Source organism: Stenella coeruleoalba (assembly GCF_951394435.1).
Source record: "Stenella coeruleoalba genome assembly, chromosome: 10".
Classification (NCBI taxonomy): Eukaryota; Metazoa; Chordata; class Mammalia; order Artiodactyla; family Delphinidae; genus Stenella; species Stenella coeruleoalba.
The window spans coordinates 51,785,666-51,807,054 of record NC_137156.1 but is presented as its reverse complement, the minus strand read 5'-3'; the positions used below and the strand labels follow the sequence as shown (position 1 = coordinate 51,807,054).

The following is a 21,389-nucleotide window of genomic DNA, read 5'->3' as shown; positions in this document are numbered from 1 at the left end:
AGGGTGCATCCAAAGGTATATTCTTGGATTATTCAGGTTTTAGGAACTGTGCTTAAAAGCTCTTCCAGCTTTGGACTTCCCTGGTGGCACAGTGGTTAAGAATCTGCCTGCCAATGCAGGGGACATGGGTTCGAGCCCTGGTCCAGGAAGATCCCACATGCAGCTAAGCCCGTGAGCCACAACTACTGAGCCCGTGTGCCACAACTACTGAAGACCACGTGCCTAGAGCCCGTGCTCTGCAACAAGAGAAGCCACCGCAGTGAGAAGCCCATTTGCTGCAACGAAGAGTAGCCCCTGCTCACTACAACTAGAGAAAGCCCGTGCACAGCAACAAAGACCCAACGCAGCCAAAAATAAAAATAAATTAATTTTTTTGTGTGTGGTACACGGGCCTCTCACTGTTGTGGCCTCTTCTGTTGCGGAGCACAGGCTCTGGACGCGCAGGCTCAGCGGCCATGGCTCACGGGCCCAGCCACTCCGCGGCATGTGGGATCGTCCCAGAACGGGGCACGAACCTGTGTCCCCTGCATCGGCAGGTGGACTCTCAACCACTGCACCACCAGGGAAGCCCTAATTTTTTAAAAAATTAAAAAAAAAAAAAAAAAAAAAGCTCTTCCAGCTTTAGGATCTGAGTTGGACCTAGCACCTGCCACTGCATGCTGGGGGTGTTTATGCATCATTTTAGGGTGCAGACAGTGAGCCTATCTCGTTTCTTCATCACCTTCTGCTCACTAAGGATGCACACACTTGGCCAAGGACTTGGAGTCAGGAACTCTTCCATCTAGTGCTGCATCAACTCTTCTGATTGGTGACTTAGCCTTGAGTGAGCCATTCTTCTGAAGCCTGTTTTCTCATCCACGAAGCAGGGATAATAATATTGACCCACTTTCCGGGTTGTTGCCAGGATTCATTAATTGACAGCAGTAAAGAACTCTGAAACTACCTTAGACTCCTCACCCCCAGCACCTTTGTCCCCAGATCTGTTTTCCCTTCAGCACTCCTGCCATGTAATTTGGGAACAGATGACAGACTGGGACACAGACATGACTTGTTCAGCGTATTTAGAGACAGTGAGCCTGAGCCAACCTGGGAGGAAAGTAGTTGGCGGTTAGCAGCTGCTGTGAAGTTTTCCGTGGCACCACTGCCACGGCTCCAGCCATCAGGATCCCCAAAGGGCAGATGCCCAAGTTCTAATTGCTTTCCCTGGTTGTCATCCTCAGACATAAATAAATTAGCAGCCGAGTCCTTGACACTGATGGTCTGAATGTTATTAATCACACCCTCCCCTCAATGGTGTTTCCCTTAAGGTGAAATGCCTGCTCTGGTTCCAGCGGCCCCACAGAGTGTGTTTGTGCCCATGATGACGAGGGAGAAGGTTGGATCCTTATCATTAATATCATCACAACAACATTTCTATATGCATTAGACTTTATAGAGCATCCTTACATCTGGGATCTCCGTGGAGCCTGGGCAATATTTTGAGGTGGGCAAACATGATGATCTCCACGTAATGATAGAAAACCTCAAATTTGGAGCGGGTTCCGGACCTAAGATTATACAGCAGGGAAATGAAATCTTTTGCCAGGCCAGCCCAGCACTCTCTGTATTATGTTACTCTCTTTCTTTAAATGATAAATAACTGTCTCTAGTTCTCCCCTTTGATAGTGAACTGAAACAACTCAAAAATATATTATGCACAGCCATCCTTGTTGAAATGCTCCCTATACGCCGTATACCGTGCTTGGTGTGTTACAGGCAGAATAGGATCTCATCCCCACTCTGCTCTGCTGGGCAGGTATCTTTGTCCTGCTTAAGAGATGAAACAAACCAAGGTTCAGAGAAGTTAATAACTTGCCCAGGTACACAGAGAAGGTCCAAGCACTCGGCCTCAGTTCCATACCGTCAGCCACCGAGAGCCCAGTGACAGATCTATCCAGGGCAGAGGACTGGCTTTTCATGGTGGAATAGGGAAAAGGGGAAGCTGCTTCTGGTCTCTTGCATCACGGGCTGTTCCACTCCAGTTTACTTTATCCATCAACTGAGAGTTTGTTTCTATCATTTCAACAGGAGAGCTGTAAACCCCAGGCAGTGGAGGCAGCTGGGGAGGGATGGGGTTTTGTAGGTGTTTGGCGAGTCATGCAGGATGCAGGTGTTCAGGCTCCTGTCTTGGTCCTGCTGCCTGCTGTCGGAAGGGGCCCCTCCCACCTCCTGTCCCCTGAGAGGCAGGCACACCTGGGACCTGGACTCGCATCCTCATATTGTCACATGTGATTTTAGCTCCTTCTGAGAGGATTCTCCAGACGTCCTGTGTCCTTGAGCCCTTGCTGTCCACAGTTAATCTGTGGACGTTAAACTTATTTTGTTAAGTAAGTAAATAAGTAAATAAGTTAAACTTATTTTGCTTCTTTCTCTTTTCCCATATATAACCCTCCTCTGCTCCCTGGCACCACCCTAGAAATAAACTGCCTGCACCCACATTCTTGTCTCAGGTTATGTGTTGGGGAAGAACCCAAACTAGGAAAACCTATTTCCTTTTTCTTCTAACCTGGGTGGAAAAATTATGTGGTCATTAGGGTCTAGATTTGAATCCTGACTCCTGCGTGAACTTGGGCAAGTTATGTAACTTCACTGAGCTTCCATTTCTTATTTGTAAAAGGGAAATTGAAATAATACTTTCCCCATAGGGTAAATTTCTGTGCGTATTAAATGCATGAAGTAGTGTCTAGTATTCAGTAAGTGCCCAATAATTGTCTGCTGCTAGTCCCGTTACTGCATGCTGGAGTGGTTATAAATACAGGTTTGGAAGTGGGAGAGATTTGTCCATATCCACACTCATTCACTTGATGTCGAGTGGCCTCTGGCAAGTTCCTTACCTTTGCCCACCTCGGTCTCCATATGTACACAGCAAGGCTAAGAAGACTGCCCACGTCCTGGAGTTGTAAGAGTTAGTTATTGTAGGAGCAGCTAATACTGAGCCCAGTGTATAATAGTCAGTGCTCAGTGAAATACAGCTGGACTCTTGAATTCTCTTGGTCCCCAAGCGGATTGAATGATGTCTCCCTCTGAAATCTTTTTTTTTTTTTTTTTTTGGCGGTACACGGGCCTCTCACTGTTGTGGCTTTTCCCGTTGCGGAGCACAGGCTCCGGACGCGCAGGCTCAGTGGCCGTGGCTCAGGGCCCAGCCGCTCCGCGGCATGTGGGATCTTCCCGGACCGGGGCACGAACCTGTGTCCCCTGCATTGGCAGGCGGACTCTCAACCACTGCGCCACCAGGGAAGCCCCTCTGAAATCTTTTGATGCCTCCATGTACACCTTCTAATGGGGAGACTGTGCATGTCCCTGGTCTCTCTCACAAGACCACATCCTTCTCAAGGGAAGCTTGAAAGGAGCCATTCCTCCTTGAATCATCTGCTAGTGAAGCGTCACACGCAGGCAAGGTGATCAGAGAGGGTCATATTAGAGTCAGAGAACTTTGGGAAGCCATCTAGTTCAGCCACCTCAATGGACGGGGAAACCGTGGTCCCTGAGCTCAGCAGACATTTGCTGAACACTGTTCACTGGAAACTGACAGAGCAAGAGGAGGACTTGTGAGAAGCAGGGAGAAGAGCTCGGTTAAAGCAGCTTTTCTCGTAGACAGTCACTGGGTTGAATTGTGGAAGGGGCTCTTTATCCAGCAATTTTGGTGAAATTCAGAGGCTCCTTCTAGGAAGCACTTTTCAGCAGTGGGACCATCAGTCCAGCCATGACTTTCCCTTAAAAAGAGATTCAGGGCGTGCTGGGGAGCAGAATGGGGGCCTCCCTGTGGCCCCTGGGCAGGGGGCCATCCTGGCTGTGAGTGAGGGGGTGGAGGGTCCGGGAAGCTCTGTTTGACCTTCTTTCCCTTTAGTTCCATGTGTGGCTACATCCTCAGCATCAAGTCGATAAGGAAGAGCATGCAGAGAAGTGTAGCACCATCCGGCACCATTGCTGGACAGAGAGCAGAGGGCCATCTAGAGAAGAGCTTGGGCATCTCCTCACGGCTGGCATCTCCTCTCCAGAGGAGCTGGCTGCTTCACTTGGAGGGCCCTCCTGAGCTGGCGATGCATATTTGGTCTGTGCACCTTTCATCCCTGCTTATGACATGTCAGGTGGCAAAACTTTCCCTACCAGCAGTGTTCTTCATCTTGTTACACCCATCATTGATCTCACTGGCTGGCATTTCAAAGAGGAAGCTTGTTAAACTGAGCTGTTATGCTTGTGGTTTTAGAGGTTGGCACGGTAGACAGTTCTAAGGAAGGAAGAAGTGTGCATGAACAGACAGAAAAGCGTTTCTACTAACAACATACAGACTTCGAGGGAAAAAAAATCCCCGCTAGCACTAGGTGTCTGTGAGTGCATTCTGCAATAGCAAACTCCTGGTCTCCCCAGCCCTCTGGCTGGCAGTGGGAGGTGTGAAATGATTTTGTCGCCTGGGAGAAAGGGGTTTGGTGCATGTTCCTGGGTCTATCTCCATGGTGTATTTGGGACCCACAGATGTGGTCTAATTTCATCACATTCCCCACAATTTCTGGATTAGTCAAGTCAATTATGGTCCTATCTCCTGTCCACAACTTCGTGCTGAGCTTGGATAACCCAAAGTAGGAATCCAAGTGCAGGGGAAAAGTTAATAGTCATAATGATGATAGCAATATTAGTTACCCTTTTCAGGCATGATATAGACACCTTACGTGACACCTTCAGCTCTTATAGCTAATTTGCAAGGCAGGTGCCATCCTCATTTCACAGGGCAGCCGGTCATTTGCTTGTTAGATCTCATACCCGTTTCCTGGCCTTTCCTCTTCTCCCTCGGCTTTGTATTTCCGGAAACTACATCTCCCAGACCCCCTTGACAACAACCCTCCAGGTGGCTTCAGCCAGCGGGAGATACTGGTGTGAAACTGTGGGTGAGAATCTGGGTTTTTTCCCTCACCCTCTGCCCCGCCTTGGGTGGCATCCTTTGCACAGCTGGATCCCCTTAGGCTCCTTTGGATGCCTCCAGCTCTGGGGCTCCAATTGGTCACATCACTTCCTCCCTGGGTCTTCCCCCTGGGGGGTGTGGCCACATCCTGAGGCTGTGAATCTCTGAGTTGCCTCACTGTGTCCTCTTGCCTCCTTAGCTCTTACAACTTCTTGGACAACCAATTCTCTGCGTTAACCTCCCCCCACCGACAACTGGAATGGCCTAGGCTGGTTTCTAGTTTCCTGGCAGGCAGAAGCTAGCAAACTTTTTCTATAAAGGGCCAGATAATAAATATTTTAGACTTTGTGGGCCAAGAGGCCAAATCAAGGTACTTATATGTAATTATTTATGTAATAAGTGAGAAAACAAATTTCTCCAGATGATTTCACTCACGGGCCATACAAAAGCAGGTGCAGGGTGGATTTGGCCAGAGACCCATAGGTTGCCAACCCCTGCAGTATGGCAAGGAGATTGAAGCTAATTTTAAGCGACATGGAAAACCATCGGACCATTCTAAGGAAGAGAGTGACGGGGTGGGATAACTCTTTTAAGAAAATCACTCTGGCTGCTGTGCTGAGAATAACAACCAGGAGGCAAGAAAGGTTGTGAGGAAACCAGTTAAGAAGTCCAGGCAACTGGGTGGTGACTTGGACAAGGGTGGTGGCAGTGGTGATGGGGCACAACAGGTGGACGGGAGTCATGGGCTCAATTCTGAAGCCCTAGTGACTATCCTGAAATACAGATCTGATCACGTTGCAGAGACAAGCCATCACAAACCCACAGATTATCCACCATCCGATTGTAGAGTCCCATGGACTCAGTGACCATTCCAAACCCCCAAATGGGGAAACTGATAGAAAGGGGTACAGCTCAGGAAACGAAGACAGGAAACTGTGTGGTCTGGGTTTCTGTGTGGCAGCAGGGAAGGGGTGAACGACCATTAGTCTGGGTGGATTTGGGGAAGGCAGGCGTTATTGTCACTATACGATGCATTCCCTGTCACTTCATTCCAGGTTTCAGGGCCTGTAAGGTCAGGGTCTGGGGAATGCGCACAGCACTGTTAAATTAGAAGATGAATGCATGCTTTCTTACAGCACTCACAGTGACTGTAGAGGGTCATTGTCATTTTAAATTCCCATTTACAGCAGAAGTTCTTAACCCAGGGCACAAGGAGAGAATGCAGTGATCTATAAACTTGGGTGGAAAAAATATTACTTATTTTCACTAACATCGAAATGAAACTTTGCACTTCATTCAGTGATAAATGTAGGTTGGAAACCCACAGTAGAATTAACAGTTCCACTAGCTAGTACAGATATTTTCATATCATCTAGCTGTTGTTGTAGATATCTTAGAATATTCATGACTCCCATAACTCTAAGTTCTCACACCCACCACTGGATCTTATTTAATGTTTAATAAAGAGGCACTGGGACTTCCCTGGCTGTCCAATGGTTAGGACTCCTCTCGTCCACTGCAGGGGGCCTGGGTTCTATCCCTGGTTGGGTAACTAAGATCCTACAAGTCATGCAGCCAAAAATAAAATAAAATAAAGGTCATCCAGAATTTTTTTAAAAAGATGCACAACTATTACTACTCCACCACAAATTTTTTTTTTTAATATTTTGGTAACTGTGTTTCAACATCATTGGCTTCTCTTGTAATCCTGCATATTTATTTTCTGCCCTCAAGAACAGTCTTTGGAGAAGGGGTTGTAAGTTTCAACAGCCTGCCAAAGCCAAAAGCAGAGCCCACGCGTACTCAGTCAGGGCTTCTGGTCACAAGCAGTGTTAGTGGACAGTGTTGGTCCTGCTTTGGGGTTGGGTACAAAGCAGAGTTCCTGAAGCTTCTCTTTCCTTCAGCACTTTCATACTTAAGAGGTAGCCACCTGCCTTCCCAGGCTTCTCCACTCTTCTAGAAGCACTTAGCTAATTGTGCTGAACTCAGGGCCAGACCTCAAGGAGAGAGAAGCAGCCGGTCTGGTCCCCTTTGGCAGTCAATTATTCCCCGAAGCAGAATGATTGATGGCTTCTACACATCTTGGTCCAGCTAATAATACTGCTGATGCTGTTTTAATTCCAAAGCACATAGCCATCCCCAGTCTTCCTTTTCAGCCTCTTTGCTTCAAATGCCGGCTAGGGCTTCCAGAGACAGAGTAAACGTGACCTATGTGGACAATTTGAACACTAGTGCCCCCTGTCCATTTCCACAGCTCATCCGATTTCTGTCCACCAATTTGGATTTCCTCCCCATTCTTTGATTACCTTTCTCAGATTTTCTTTTTGGGTCACACCATCTCCTTCCCTGCATGTTCTGAAATTACCTTTTCTCCTACCAGAAACCCCTTGAAATTTCTTGTCCTTCTCAGGATCTTGTCAATCTTTTGATGGGGCTGGAGAGAAAGGAGGCCTCTGTGTCTGAGTGATGGGTTGGGAATAGGAATGGAGGAGCTGGCGACTGTCTTTCCCCCTGCGAGTTGCTCAGAGACCCTTGTAACAACCCCAGGGTCCTGGGAAGACCTTTTTTAAAAGTCACATTTCTTCTATGACATTGCCAAGAACTCATCCCTGAGAATACAAACAATTTCCAGCCCAGCCTGAAAGCTCAGTAGTTGAAATAACAGTTTCTGGTGAGTTACTCCATGATTAAAAGCGTTGAACTTTCCCACTGTGGTTGCCAAGAGTGGAGCTGCCTTCCCCTCGCTCATGGCTGACTTATTCCCTTCCTCTGCCCTGCTAGTACCTCCAGGGGCCATCCTACGGTCATGGGTCAGAGAGAGTCTTGCCGACATGTGGCCCTACTGGGAGCTTCTCTCCGAGGTCTTGCCGAGGACGGCAGACACTGGAAGACCAGTGGAGCTGTGTGGATGGTTTTGCTTTTGTCTCTATGTTTCAAGCACAGAAATAATCTTGAGAGAGGAGGTATGATTTTTGGCTCCTTCTGGGTATGGGATCCCATCATTCAAGCATGTTCAGTGGTTGCACCTGTTGTGGTAGCAAGTTCTGATGCCGACCGTGCTTGGGAGCTTCAGAAACTCTTGCAGGCCTGGCTACTTTGCATTCTTCTTCATGGATTTCTTTCCTTTTTGCCTCCAACCCCACCCTTCAAACTAGAAGCCAAAAGTACCAGGCAGGGTCCTTCAAGGAAAAGTAGTTTGGGAAAAGTACTCTAGGAGGTGCACAGGGATGCCAAGACACCCAGAGACACCTTCCCCAGCCCTGAAGGGACAAGGGGAACAAGCTGTGTTCCTGGAACCCAGGACAGCTGGGGCCACGAGGAGGGGCTTCCCACAGAGTTGTAGCATGTGATAAGATTTCCTTCCTTTTTTAAGGCTGAATAATATTCCATTGTGTTTATTTAGTCATCCATCAATGGACATTTGAGTTGCTTCTACATCTTGTATGTTGCAAATAAAGCTACAATGAACATGGCTGTACAAATATCTTCAAGATCCTGTTTTGAATTCTTTTAGATATGTACGAGAAGTAGGATTGCTGGATCATACAATAGTTCCATTTTTAATTTTTTGAGAAAACTCCATATTGTTTTCCATAGGTGCTGCACCATTTTACATTTCTGCCAACAGTGCACATGGGTTCCAATTTCTCTGCATTCTTGCCAACACTTGTTATTTTCCTTTTTTTGATTGTGGCCATCCTGATGGGTATGAGGTGATATTGCATTGTGGGTTTGATTTTACATCTCTAATGAGTGATGTCGATCGAGCATCTTTTCATATGCTTGTTGGCTTGTCTTCTTTGGAAAAATGTCTATTCGAGTCCTTTGCCTATTTTGGGGGAGAAGGGAGTTTTCACTGTTTCAGTTTACTTAGTTCTTAACGTAAAGGAAAATCAGCCAGCATTCGGGTCAGAACTATACCCCTTTGGCAATGGAAACGGGACGAGCAACTTATTTGCTGAAGGGGATAGAAATCAAGCATTTATCCGTGGTCTGACTTTGTGACACTACAGTGACAGAATTATAAAAACCACACTGGATTTTGCAAGGCATACCGAGGTTACAGCTGCATGGAATTTACTGTAAAGGGTTGCAAACTGTTGTCCCCCACTACCGACATCAATCACTGCGCACGCGCTGAGCCGGGTCAGCGGTCCTGGTCCCGGGTTAGTCTGGTTTGCGCGGGGCGGAAGCGGACTGGCGGGGAGGCGCCCTTCCCAGAGCTGCCGCCAGAGGGCGCGCGCAGCAGCAGCAGGAAACTTCGTGGTTTGGCCCCTCGCGCAGCCCGTAGTCGGGCGCCGAGGCGGGAAAAGCCGACCGGGCGTTTGTGGGCGCCGCCTCCCTGTCTTCGCGCGCAGGCCTGAGTCCCGCCGTGAGAATTGAGGAGGACGAGAGGGACGAGAAGCAGCCAGCCTCTCACCAACAGGTACGGAGAACGAGGTCCGCCTGGCTGGGGGAGCACGGCATCGAGATTCTGGGGAGAAAAAGGCCCCCCGCCTCAGCCCGGCCTCCCTTCCGGCTGGGCGGCCTCCCCTTCGTACATTAAAAAAAACCGAGTTGTCTTTTTGTTAGGGGCTTGTAGGGGTTCTTTATATATTCTGGCCGTGAACCTCTTGTCAGAGAGACGATTTACACATATTCTCTTATCCAGTAGATTGGCTTTTCACTCTGTCGATTTTTTTGAGGACAATTAACATAAAATTAATACATAAAATTATGTATTTTAATGTATTAAAATACATATTCCCAACTCCTTGTCCTGAAAATACTGATTCAGGAGATTTAGATCAGGAACTGTGAATCTATATTTTTAATAAGAACTTCTGGGGATTCTAAACTCTAGCAAGTTTGGAACATTTCTAGATTCTACTCTAATACTGTTTCTCTGGGGATTCTAAACTCTAGCAGGTTTGGAACATTTCTAGATTCTACTCTAATACTGTTTCTCTGGGGATTCTAAACTCTAGCAGGTTTGGAACATTCTAGATTCTACTCTAATACTGTTTCTCAGTGGGGGTTACACAGCCGAATGGCCTTCAGAGCTTTAGCGGGTCTGAGGCCTGGTCCTACTCCCAGAGTTTTGGAATTAATTGAGAATAGTTAGTTCTCAGTAGAGACCTGTTGGGATTTTAAGTGCCTCAGGGGGACACTGATGACCAGCCCAGGGGAGAACCTGCTCCATCTGTGCCCCTGTCCAAGGACCCGGCTTCTGGTGCAGAGCCTGGCTCAGTTTGGTTTTGCTGTAGTCTCAGCCTCACTGCCTTATTTTGAAAGTGATACTTACATTTCTGATACTGCAAAGTGGTTCTTTTCCAGTGAGGTCGAGAGCTTTACAGAGAAATCTGACATTTGTGGCCAAAATTCTCCATGTTGTGGTGGGGAAGTTGGAAAAAACCTGACTAAGTTTATTTCGGAGCTAATCCAGCCAAGGTCTGCCCTTTGCTGGCCAGCTCTGAATGCTTTCTTCTGCAGAAGCTACCGGCACCGCTAAGCTGATGGGAGTATTTGCTGCCACAATTGCACAAAAGAATGAGCCTTTTACCACTGGGTGGTCCTTTATTTACAGTGGTCCTAACACAGCTATTTGCCATTGCCCTGGACCCTGGGAAACAGACTCTATTCACAACAAGGAATTTTCTCGAAGGTAGTTAAACAATTGTTTTTAAGCTGTTTCTACACCACCCCATGTGTGATGTGGATGTGTGACTTTGTGGATCTTAAAACCAATATCAGGCAAGAAAAGCTAACTGGAGAATTTAGAAATTAGCTTCCATTTATCCCTCAAACAAGCAAGCTAATTATTTATTAATAGAGGGAGGCTAATAAGAGATAAGAATGTGAGGTTAAGATTCCAGATCCGGTTTTGTTGCCTGTTATTCATGGGCTTCTTGGGCATGACATTTAACCTCTCTGGGTCTCAGTTGGCTTATTTGTGAAATGGAGTTATAGTACCCACCCAGGCTGCAAGAAGGTCAAATGAGGTAAGACATAAAAGCTGTTTGCTAACCTTGGTCTGCAAATAAATGTTAGGCCCTTAAGAAGTTGTTACTGTTGTGGTTATGAGCTGTTGTGTTTATCAGTGGGCATTGCTATATCAGAGAGGCAAACTCTTTGCCTTTATCCTGCCTGCTAAAGGCCAGAAGAGCACACAGCCAGGAGGATGTGGAATATTTTTGTGCACACTTTCAATCTGTATGTATTGGCTAAATTTAATTCTGAAATACCACCAGCCTCTGACTGGGTGAAGGTTATTGGAAGCCACAGCATTGTTTTTCCTTTAGCTCTTTCAGATGACTAGTCCTTTCCAGTTTCTCACCAGCCATATCCAAACCAAATAGAGAAATTACCATCATAATTTGCCCTAACTAGAACTTATTCATGCTAAGGTGTTGACACTCTTGCTCCTAGCTAAATTTTAAACCTGTTTATTTCTATGCATGGACTCAAAGCCAGTTGTCCTGATTACTTTCGTAGTATTTCTTCATTCGGTAGGAAGTATTTTGGGGAATTTTAGTGTAAAACCGTGTGACTTACAAGACTGAAGGCAGGTGCATTAGGGAGTGGGATGCAGGGCAGGAAATGATAACTCATGGGGAGAAGATCAAGAACCTCTGACATTAATGTATGTGGAAGTAATGTTGATACAAGACACAGCAGGGAGACCTTTTTGAGTGCCTGCTGCATACTAACACTGTGCTACCAATTGCATTCAGCTTCTCATTTGATTCTCATATTGATCCTACTGGAGGGGCCTCATTTCCATCTTATACAGGAGTCCAGAGACATAAGGTGACTTGATCAAGGTTACACAGCCTGCGTGACTAGTTTGTTCCAAAGCCCACATGGGTTCTCTTCTAACATTTTGACTCAGTAGAACAAACACAGTGACACCAAGTAGAGATGGGATATTGGAAAACTATCAAAGGGAGAAGAAAAACACAAAAACTGTTGTTTGATATATAAAATGGTGCTATCAAAAGTCATTTATGTCCCATTTATGCCTAATTACCACATAGTACAATAATGATTATGATTAAATGTCTGACAGATGAAGTTGGCTGTACATTCTATTTGATCGGAACAGAAAGCACAGCACATATGGGCTTCATCTTCATTGTTTCTTGCCCACGTAGCATGTCACTTGTTTATAACTTCAGTAAATCACGGATTGGTCAGCAGTTATAAGCCAGTCCCTGTAACCCAGATGTAAGACAAGAGAGAGTCACATCCAGTCTTTCCATCAGTCTCAACAAAGAACAATCCATTAATTTGCTAATTATTTCTCCCTGCTGTGTACAGGTAGCATTAGGGAAAATAAATATACGGAGACTTAAGTGACTCAGAGTTCCTGCTTTTGTTATTGAATTTGCTTAGGTTGGTTTTTACATTTTGTGATTATATGGGTGCCTTTGTCCACAGTGAATGAGCAAATTAACTTATTGTTCTTGGGGAGGGAGGAGAGATTGCTTAAAATCCGCAAAGGATTGAGGGATACAGCTGTGAAGAAGAAGAGGGCAGTGAATTAGGCTTCAGAGAATCTCATTCTGCCACTACCTGCTGTGTAACTCTAACCTACGCGTGTTTTCTCATCCCTAAAATGAGGATAATAATAATATTTACCTTATATGGGATGTCTGAGACACCAAAGGCAAACCAGGAGACAAGTATTTTGAGTGCAGGTCATTTAGTGTGGAGGTGATCTAAAGAAGCACAGTGAGGTGCTTGGTGAGCAGGTTACAGCTGTGGGCATTGGGGGTCAATGCCACTAGGACTCTGTGTCAGTTATCTACTGCTGTGTAACAAATTACTCCAAAATTTAATGGCTTAAAATAACAATAAATATTTATTATTCTTACATTTCCTGTAGATTAGGGATTCAGGACTGGCTTATCTGGGCAGCTATGGCTCAGGACGTCTTGTAAGATTATAGTCAAGATGTCCATCGGAGCAGCAGCATCTGAAGGCTTGAGTGGGGTTGCAGGGTCCATTTTCAAGGTGGCTCCACCACATGGCTGGTGAGCTGGTGCTGGTTGTTGGCAGGAGGCCTCAGTTCCTCATTGTGTGGACCTCCCCACGAGCTGCTTGTGTGTTCTCACGACATGGTGCTGACTTTCCCCAGAAGCAGCACTTTTATGACCTCAGCTCGGAAGTCACAGATCATTCTCCTCATAGTCTCGTCATTAGAAGTGTCACTTAATATGGCTCACATTTGAGGGGAGGAGAATTAGGCTTCACCTTTTAAAGGTCTGAAGTTCAAATAATTTGTTGACATATTTTAGGACTGCCACTTACTCTGTGTGACACTTGTGGAACACACTTTAGAATTTTCCTTTTTCCTGAGAGTGGAAGAAGCTGGGCTGTTTATCTCCCAACTCTCATCCCTATTACTTGAAGATCTGGGTGGTGCCCTGAAGGCAAGGATGAGTGAGAGCAGGGAGGAAGGTAGTTCTGTTCTGAATGGTGCTTAAGAGACATTCCCGGAGGTTCCAGAGGTGCTGACGGGCTCCACTGATGAGAGGTACTGCCTAGACTGATTCCTGCCCACAAGCAGAGCCCCTAGTGCCCACTCAACACAGGCCAGTGCAGGGATCTGAGCTCACTTTAAAGTTAGCTAGCTTAATCTACACCTAGCTCTTATCTTATTATTTACATTTATCATGACTAGAAGACCCTGCCTTTTCTTGCCTTCATCTTTTTCAGCTGAAAATGAGACTGAGGCTCCTGTTCTTTTTCCTAAGATGCCCTTGCTTGGACTAGCAAAGGATTTCCAAATATCACGTACATGGGAGTTTTTTTTTTAAAATAAAATACACACACACACACTTGCATCCATAGAGACAAATAGCACCCCTCTCTGCTTTGCTATTTCTGGCACTAACCTTCATTTATGATGCCATATTTATGTAATTACAGTGCTGCAGTGGTGGATCATGATTTCAAAATACAGTCATAATCACCATCAGAAGAAATGGGGAAGATGAAAAACATACGCAAAGCAATTAAAAAGTCCTCATGAATGAATTTTCCCACTGCCTCCTATGCTCCGGCCATGGGATGCTCTGCCTCTGGATGCACGCGTGTGTGTGTGTGTGTGTGTGTGTGTGTGTGTGTGTGTGTGTAGTGTATGTTTACATTTCTGCTCTTATTATATATCTGGGCCTGGGACTAGAGTGTGAATACCCAGTGAAGTGGCTTATCCCTTGGCGATTACCATCCTTCTGCTTGATAAGATTTTTCTGTTCAGTTATTTGTGGTCTTGGCCACAGGGTGTATTTTTTATGACACATGTATCCCCACTTCACACTCCTTCCTGCTAAGGACACTTTTTGTGCATTAATTCCTTAGTAATATTTTGAAGTTGTTTTTCTGTGCTTGAAAAATAATTTTCCATTTCCAGAATCCACCTGTCCCTCTACGCCTGCTTTCCCATTCCCTCTCCCCACTTTATCTTTTTGCAACACCCCCAACACTGAGAGGACCGCAAATTGAAAAGCATCCTATTTTCTCTGCTGGGCACCTTGCCAGCTAGATGCTCAGGGGTCCGGGTTGCTTTGTGTTGAGGACACTGCCTGTTCTCCTTGCCGTATTCTGTGAACCTGCTGAACTACTAAACAAGTCCCTTTACAGTGCCTGGAAAACTGAATTCTTTTCCATTTCTGGCTTGTGTGTAGTGAAGGCACAGTATGCTCTGGCAAATCTTAAAACCTTAAAGCCGTTCATGCATCCAATTTTGGGGCTGCCTTTTTCTTCTAGAAAGTTCCTTGGGGCTCTGTCATATAAAATCTCACCCTGAATAACATATTTGGACACATTGATGAAAATATTCCTTTAGTGCATTACCACTTACAGGATTGGGGAAGACTTTGGGAGAAAGTGAGGGAGTATTTTAAATTATTAATTTTTTTATGGCTGGGGCTTCAAACAGTATTTATTCATTACTTTGGATCAAAAGCTCCCATTGACTCTTAAGATGAAGCATTTTTATCATCTATCTACCTTCTACACTCCCAACCTGTTTGTTCCTGGCTATCATGTTGCTTTGTGAGTTAAGGCACAAGGAGGAGACTTAGGAAGGGGTGGTGGTGCAAGAGTGTACCTGTATGTCCAATCCTTTTTATTTCTTCATTAAAGTGCTGCCCGTGCAAGTCCACAGGCATCTCAAAGTGTCTCCTACACCCAACACTTCTTTTGGGTTGACAAGGAGAGAGTCAGATATGTCATCTATAGCCAGCTTGCATTCTGCCAGCTTTAACATTTCATTCTTGCTACTTTATAGCTCTCAAAAGCCTTTTAAGGGTTGCTGGAGGGAGATCTTTTTAAATTTTTATTTATTTTTCTCTTCAAGTTTCCTATTTTCTTAATTTTTTTATTGGAGTATAATTGCTTTACAATGTTGTGTCAGTTTCTGCTGTACAATGAATTGAATTAGCTATATGTATACATATATCACCTCCCTCTCAGACCTCCCTCACACTGCCCCCACCATCCCACCCATCTAGGTCGTCACAGAGCAGAGCTGAGCTCCCTGTGCTATATAGCAGGTTCCCAATAGCTATCTATTTTACACATGGTAGTGTATTTATGTCAAACCTAATCTCCCAATTTGTCCCACCCTCCCCTTCCCCCCATGTGTCCACAGGTCCGTTCTCTACATCTGTGTCTCTATTCCTGCCCTGCAAATAGGTTCATTTATACCATTTCTCTGGATTCCACATATATGCGTTAATATACGATATTGTTTTTCTCCTTCTTGCTTACTTCACTTTGTATAACAGACTTGAGGTCCATCCACATCTCTACAAATGACCCAGTTTAATTCCTTTTTATGGCTGAGTAATATTCCATTGTCTGTGTGTACCACATCTTCTTTATTCATTCATCTGTCATTGGACATTTAGGTTGTTTCCATGTCCTGGCTATTGTAGATAGTGCTGCAGTGAACATTGGGGTGCATGTGTCCTTTTGAATTATGGTTTTCTCAGGGTATATGCCCAGTAGTGGGATTGCTGGGTTGTATGGTAGTTCTATTTTTAGTTTTTTATTTCTTTAACATCTTTATTGGGGTATAATTGCTTTACAATGGTGTGTTAGTTTCTGCTTTATAACAAAGTGAATCAGTTTTACATATACATATGTTCCCATATCTCTTCCCTCTTGCGACTCCCTCCCTCTCACCTTCCCTATCCCACCCCCTAGGCCGTCACAAAGCACCGAGCCGATTTCCCTGTGCCATGCGGCTGCTTCCCACTAGCTATCTACCTTACGTTTGTTAGTGTATATATGTCCATGCCTCTCTCTCGCCCTGTCACAGCTCACCCTTCCCCCTCCCCATATCCTCAAGTCCATTCTCCAGTAGGTCTGTGTCTTTATTCCTGTCTTACCTCTAGGTTCTTCATGACATTTTTTTTCCCCTAAATTCCATATGTATGTGTTAGCATATGGTATTTGTCTTTCTCTTTCTGAATTACTTCACTCTGTATACAGACTCTAGGTCTATCCACCTCATTATAAATAGCTCAGTTTCGTTTCTTTTTATGACTGTGTAATATTCCATTGTATATATGTGCCACATCTTCTTTATCCTTTCATCCGATGATGGGCACTTAGGTTGTTTCCATCTCCGGGCTATTGTAAATAGAGCTGCAATGAACATTTTGGTACATGACTCTTTTTGAATTATGGTTTTCTCAGGGTATATGCCCAGTAGTGGGATTGCTGGGTCATATGGTAGTTCTATTTGTAGTTTTTTAAGGAACCTCCATACTGTTCTCCATAGTGACTGAACCAATTCCCATTCCCACCAGCAGTGCAAGAGTGTTCCCTTTTCCCCATACCCTCTCCAGCATTTACTGTTTCTAGATATTTTGATGATGGCCATTCTGACCGGTGTGAGATGATATCTCATTGTAGTTTTGATTTGCATTTCTCTAATGATTAATGATGTTGAGCATTCTTTCATGTGTTTGTTGTAGGTCTGTATATCTTCTTTGGAGAAGTGTCTATTTAGGTCTTCTGCCCATTTTTGGATTGGGTTGTTTGTTTTTTTTGTTATTGAGCTGCATGAGCTGCTTGTAAATTTTGGGCATTAATCCTTTGTCAGTTGCTTCATTTGCAGATATTTTCTCCCATTTTGAGGGTTGTCTTTTGGTCTTGTTTATGGTTTCCTTTGCTGTGCAAAAGCTTTGAAGTTTCATTAGGTCCCATTTGTTTATTTTTGTTTTTATTTCCATTTCTCTAGGAGGTGGGTCAAAAAGGATCTTGCTGTGATTTATGTCATAGAGTGTTCTGCCTATGTTTTCCTCTAAGAGTTTGATAGTTTCTGGCCTTACATTTAGGTCTTTAATCCATTTTGAGCTTATTTTTGTGTATGGTGTTAGGGAGTGATCTAATCTCATACTTTTACATGTAGCTGTCCAGTTTTCCCAGCACCACTTATTGAAGAGGCTGTCCTTTCTCCACTGTACATTCCTGCCTCCTTTATCAAAGGTAAGGTGACCATATGTGTGTGGGTTTATCTCTGGGGTGTCTATCCTGTTCCATTGATCTATCTTTCTGTTTTTGTGCCAGTACCATACTCTCCTGATTACTGTAGCTTTGTAGTATAGTCTGAAGTCAGGGAGCCTGATTCCTCCAGCTCCGTTTTTCTTTCTCAAGATTGCTTTGGCTATTCGGGGTCCTTTGTGTTTCCATACAAATTGTGAAATTTTTTGTTCTAGCTCTGTGAAAAATGCCACTGTTAGTTTGAAAGGGATTGCATTGAATCTGTAGATTGCTTTGGGTAGTAGGGTCATTTTCACAATGTTGATTCTTCCAATCCAAGAACATGGTATATCTCTCCATCTATTTGTATCATCTTTAATTTCTTTCATCAGTGTCTTATAATTTTCTGCATACAGGTCTTTTGTCTCCTTAGGTAGGTTTATTCCTAGATAGTTTATTCTTTTTGTTGCAGTGGTAAATGGGAGTGTTTTCTTGATTTCACTTTCAGATTTTTCATCCTTAGTGTATAGGAATGCCAGAGATTTCTGTGCATTAATTTTGTATCCTGCTACTTTACCAAATTCATTGATTACCTCCAGTAGTTTTCTGGTAGCATCTTTAGGATTCTCTATGTATAGTATCATGTCATCTGCAAACAGTGACAGTTTTACTTCTTCTTTTCCAATTTGGATTCCTTTTATTTCCTTTTCCTCTCTGATTGCTGTGGCTAAAACTTCCAAAACTATGTTGAATAAGAGTGGTGAGAGTGGGCAACCTTGTCTTGTTCCTGATCTTAGTGGAAATGCTTTCAGTTTTTCACCATTGAGGATGATGTTGGCTGTGGGTTTGTCATATATGGCCTTTATTATGTTGAGGAAAGTTCCCTCTATGCCTACTTTCTGCAGGGTTTTTATCATAAATTGGTGTTGAATTTTGTCAAAAGCTTTCTCTGCGTCTATTGAGATGATCATAGGGTTTTTCTCCTTCAATTTGTTAATATGGTTTATCACATTGATAGATTTGCGTATATTGAAGAATCCTTGCATTCCTGGAATAAACCCCATTTGATCATGGTGTATGATCCTTTTAATGTGCTGTTGGATTCTGTTTGCTAGTATTTTGTTGAGGATTTTTGCATCTATGTTCATCAGTGATATTGGCCTGTAGTTTTCTTTCTTTGTGACATCCTTGTCTGGTTTTGGTATCAAGGTGATGGTGGCCTCGTAGAATGAATTTGGGAGTGTTCCTCCCTCTGCTATATTTTGGAAGAGTTTGAGAAGGGTAGGTGTTAGCTCTTCTCTAAATGTTTGATAGAATTCGCCTGTGAAGCCATCTGGTCCGGGGCTTTTGTTTTTTGGAAGATTTTTAATCACAGTTTCAATTTCAGTGCTTGTGATTGGTCTGTTCATATTTTCTATTTCTTCCTGATTTAGTCTTGGCAGTTTGTGCATTTCTAAGAATTTGTCCATTTCTTCCAGATTGGCCATTTTATTGGCATAGAGTTGCTTGTAGTAATCTCTCATGATCTTTTGTATTTCTGCAGTGTCAGTTGTTACTTCTCCTTTTTCATTTCTAATCCTATTGATTTGAGTTTTCTCCCTTTTTTCTTGATGAGTCTGGCTAATGGTTTATCAATTTTGTTTATCTTCTCAAAGAAGTAGCTTTTAGTTTTTTTGCTCTTTGCTATTGTTTCCTTCATTTCTTTTTCATTTATTTCTGATCTGATTTTTATGATTTCTTTCCTTCTGCTAATTTTGGGGTTTTTTGTTCTTTCTCTGATTGCTTTAGGTGCATGGTTAGGTTGTTTATTTGAGATTTTTCCTGCTTTTTAAGATGGGCTTGTATTGCTATAAACTTCCCTCTTAGAACTGCTTTTGCTGCACCCCATAGGTTTTGGGTCGTTGTTTCTCCATTGTCATTTGTTTCTAGGTATTTTTTAATTTCCTCTTTGATTTCTTCAGTGATCACTTCGTTATTAAGTAGTGTATTGTTTAGCCTCCATGTGGTTGTATTTTTTACAAATCTTTTCCTGTAATTGATATCTAGTCTCATGGCGTTGTGGTCGGAAAAGATACTTGATACAATTTCAGTTTTCTTAAATTTACCAAGGCTTGATTTGTGACCCAAGATATGATCTATCCTGGAGAATGTTCCATGAGCACTTGAGAAAAATGTGTATTCTGTTGTTTTTGCATGGAGTGTCCTATAAATATCAATTAAGTCCATCTTGTTTAATGTATCATTTAAAGCTTGTGTTTCCTTATTTATTTTCAGTTTGGATGATCTGTCCATTGGTGAAAGTGGGGTGTTGAAGTCCCCTACTATGAATGTGTTACTGTCGATTTCCCCTTTTATGGCTGTTAGTATTTGCCATATGTATTGAGGTGCTCCTATGTTGGGTGCATAAATATTTACAATTGTTATATCTTCTTCTTGGATCGATCCCTTGATCATTATGTAGTGTTCTTCTTTGTCTCTTTTAATAGTCCTTATTTTAAAGTCTGTTTTGTCTGATATGAGAATTGCTACTCCAGCTTTCTTTTGGTTTCCATTTGCATGGAATATCTTTTTCCATCCCCTTACTTTCAGTCTGTATGTGTCTCTAGGTCTGAAGTGTGTCTCTTGTAGACAGCATATATATGGGTCTTGTTTTTGTATCCATTCAGCCAATCTGTGTCTTTTGGTGGGAGCATTTAGTCCATTTACATTTAAGGTAATTATCGATATGTATGTTCCTATTCCCATTTTCTAAATTGTTTTGGGTTCGTTATTATAGGTCTTTTCCTTCTCTTGTGTTTCTTGTCTAGAGAAGTTCCTTTAGCATTTGTTGTAAAGCTGGTTTGGTGGTGCTGAACTCTCTCAGCTTTTGCTTGTCTGTAAAGATTTTAATTTCTCCGTCATATCTGAATGAGATCCTTGCTGGGTAGAGTAGTCTTTGTTGCAGGTTTTTCTCCTTCATGACTTTCAGTATGTCCTGCCACTCCCTTCTGGCTTGCAGAGTTTCTGCTGAGAGATCAGCTGTTAACCTTATGGGGATTCCCTTGTGTGTTATTTGTTGTTTTTCCCTTGCTGCTTTTAATATGCTTTCTTTGTATTTAATTTTTGACAGTTTGATTAATATGTGTCTTGGCGTATTTCTCCTTGGATATATCCTGTATGGGACTCTCTGTGCTTCCTGGACTTGATTAACTATTTCCTTTCCCATATTAGGGAAGTTTTCAACTATAATCTCTTCAAATATTTTCTCAGTCCCTTTCTTTTTCTCTTCTTCTTCTGGAATCCCTATAATTCAAATGTTGGTGTGTTTAATGTTGTCCCAGAGTTCTCTGAGACTGTCCTCAGTTCTTTTCATTCTTTTTTCTTTATTCTGCTCTGCAGCAGTCATTTCCACTATTTTATCTTCCAGGTCACTTATCCGTTCTTCTGCCTCAGTTATTCTGCTATTTGTCCCATCTAGAGTATTTTTAATTTCATTTATTGTGTTGTTCATCGTTGCTTGTTTCATCTTTATTTCTTCTACGTCCTTGTTAAATGTTTCTTGCATTTTGTCCATTCTATTTCCAAGATTTTGGATCATCTTTACTATCATTATTCTGAAATCTTTTTCAGGTAGGCTGCCTATTTCCTCTTCATTTGTTAGCTTTGGTGCATTTTTATCTTGCTCCTTCATCTGCTGTGTGTTTTTCTGTCTTCTCATTTTCCTTATCTTACTGTGTTTGGGGTCTCCTTTTTGCCGGCTGCAGGTTCCTAGTTCCCGTTGTTTTTGATGTCTGTCTCCAGTGGCTAAGGTTGGTTCAGTGGGTTGTGTAGGCTTCCTGGTGGAGGGGACTGGTGCCTGTGTTGTGGTGGATGAGGCTGGATCTTGTCTCTCTAGTGGGCAGGTCCACGTCTGGTGTTGTGTTTTGGGGTGTGTGTGGACTTATTATGCTTTTAGGCAGCCTCCCTGCTAATGGGTGGGGTTGTGTTCCTGTTT

The 21,389-nt window shown here is 43.5% G+C and overlaps 1 protein-coding gene across 11 annotated transcripts in view; it reads left to right on the top strand.

Moving 5' to 3' along the window:
- GADL1 (glutamate decarboxylase like 1) overlaps positions 1-21,389 on the top strand; it is a 687,722-nt gene that overhangs the window by 194,450 nt on the left and 471,883 nt on the right. For 2 of the 11 annotated variants that reach the window (XM_079933911.1, XM_079933921.1), the window contains exon 1: positions 8,959-9,362. The exons of the other annotated variants lie outside the window; for them this stretch is intronic. The gene's annotated coding sequence lies outside the window, so the exon portion shown is untranslated. Of the gene's footprint in view, positions 1-8,958; positions 9,363-21,389 lie in introns of those variants that run through there. 11 annotated transcript variants of the gene reach the window in all.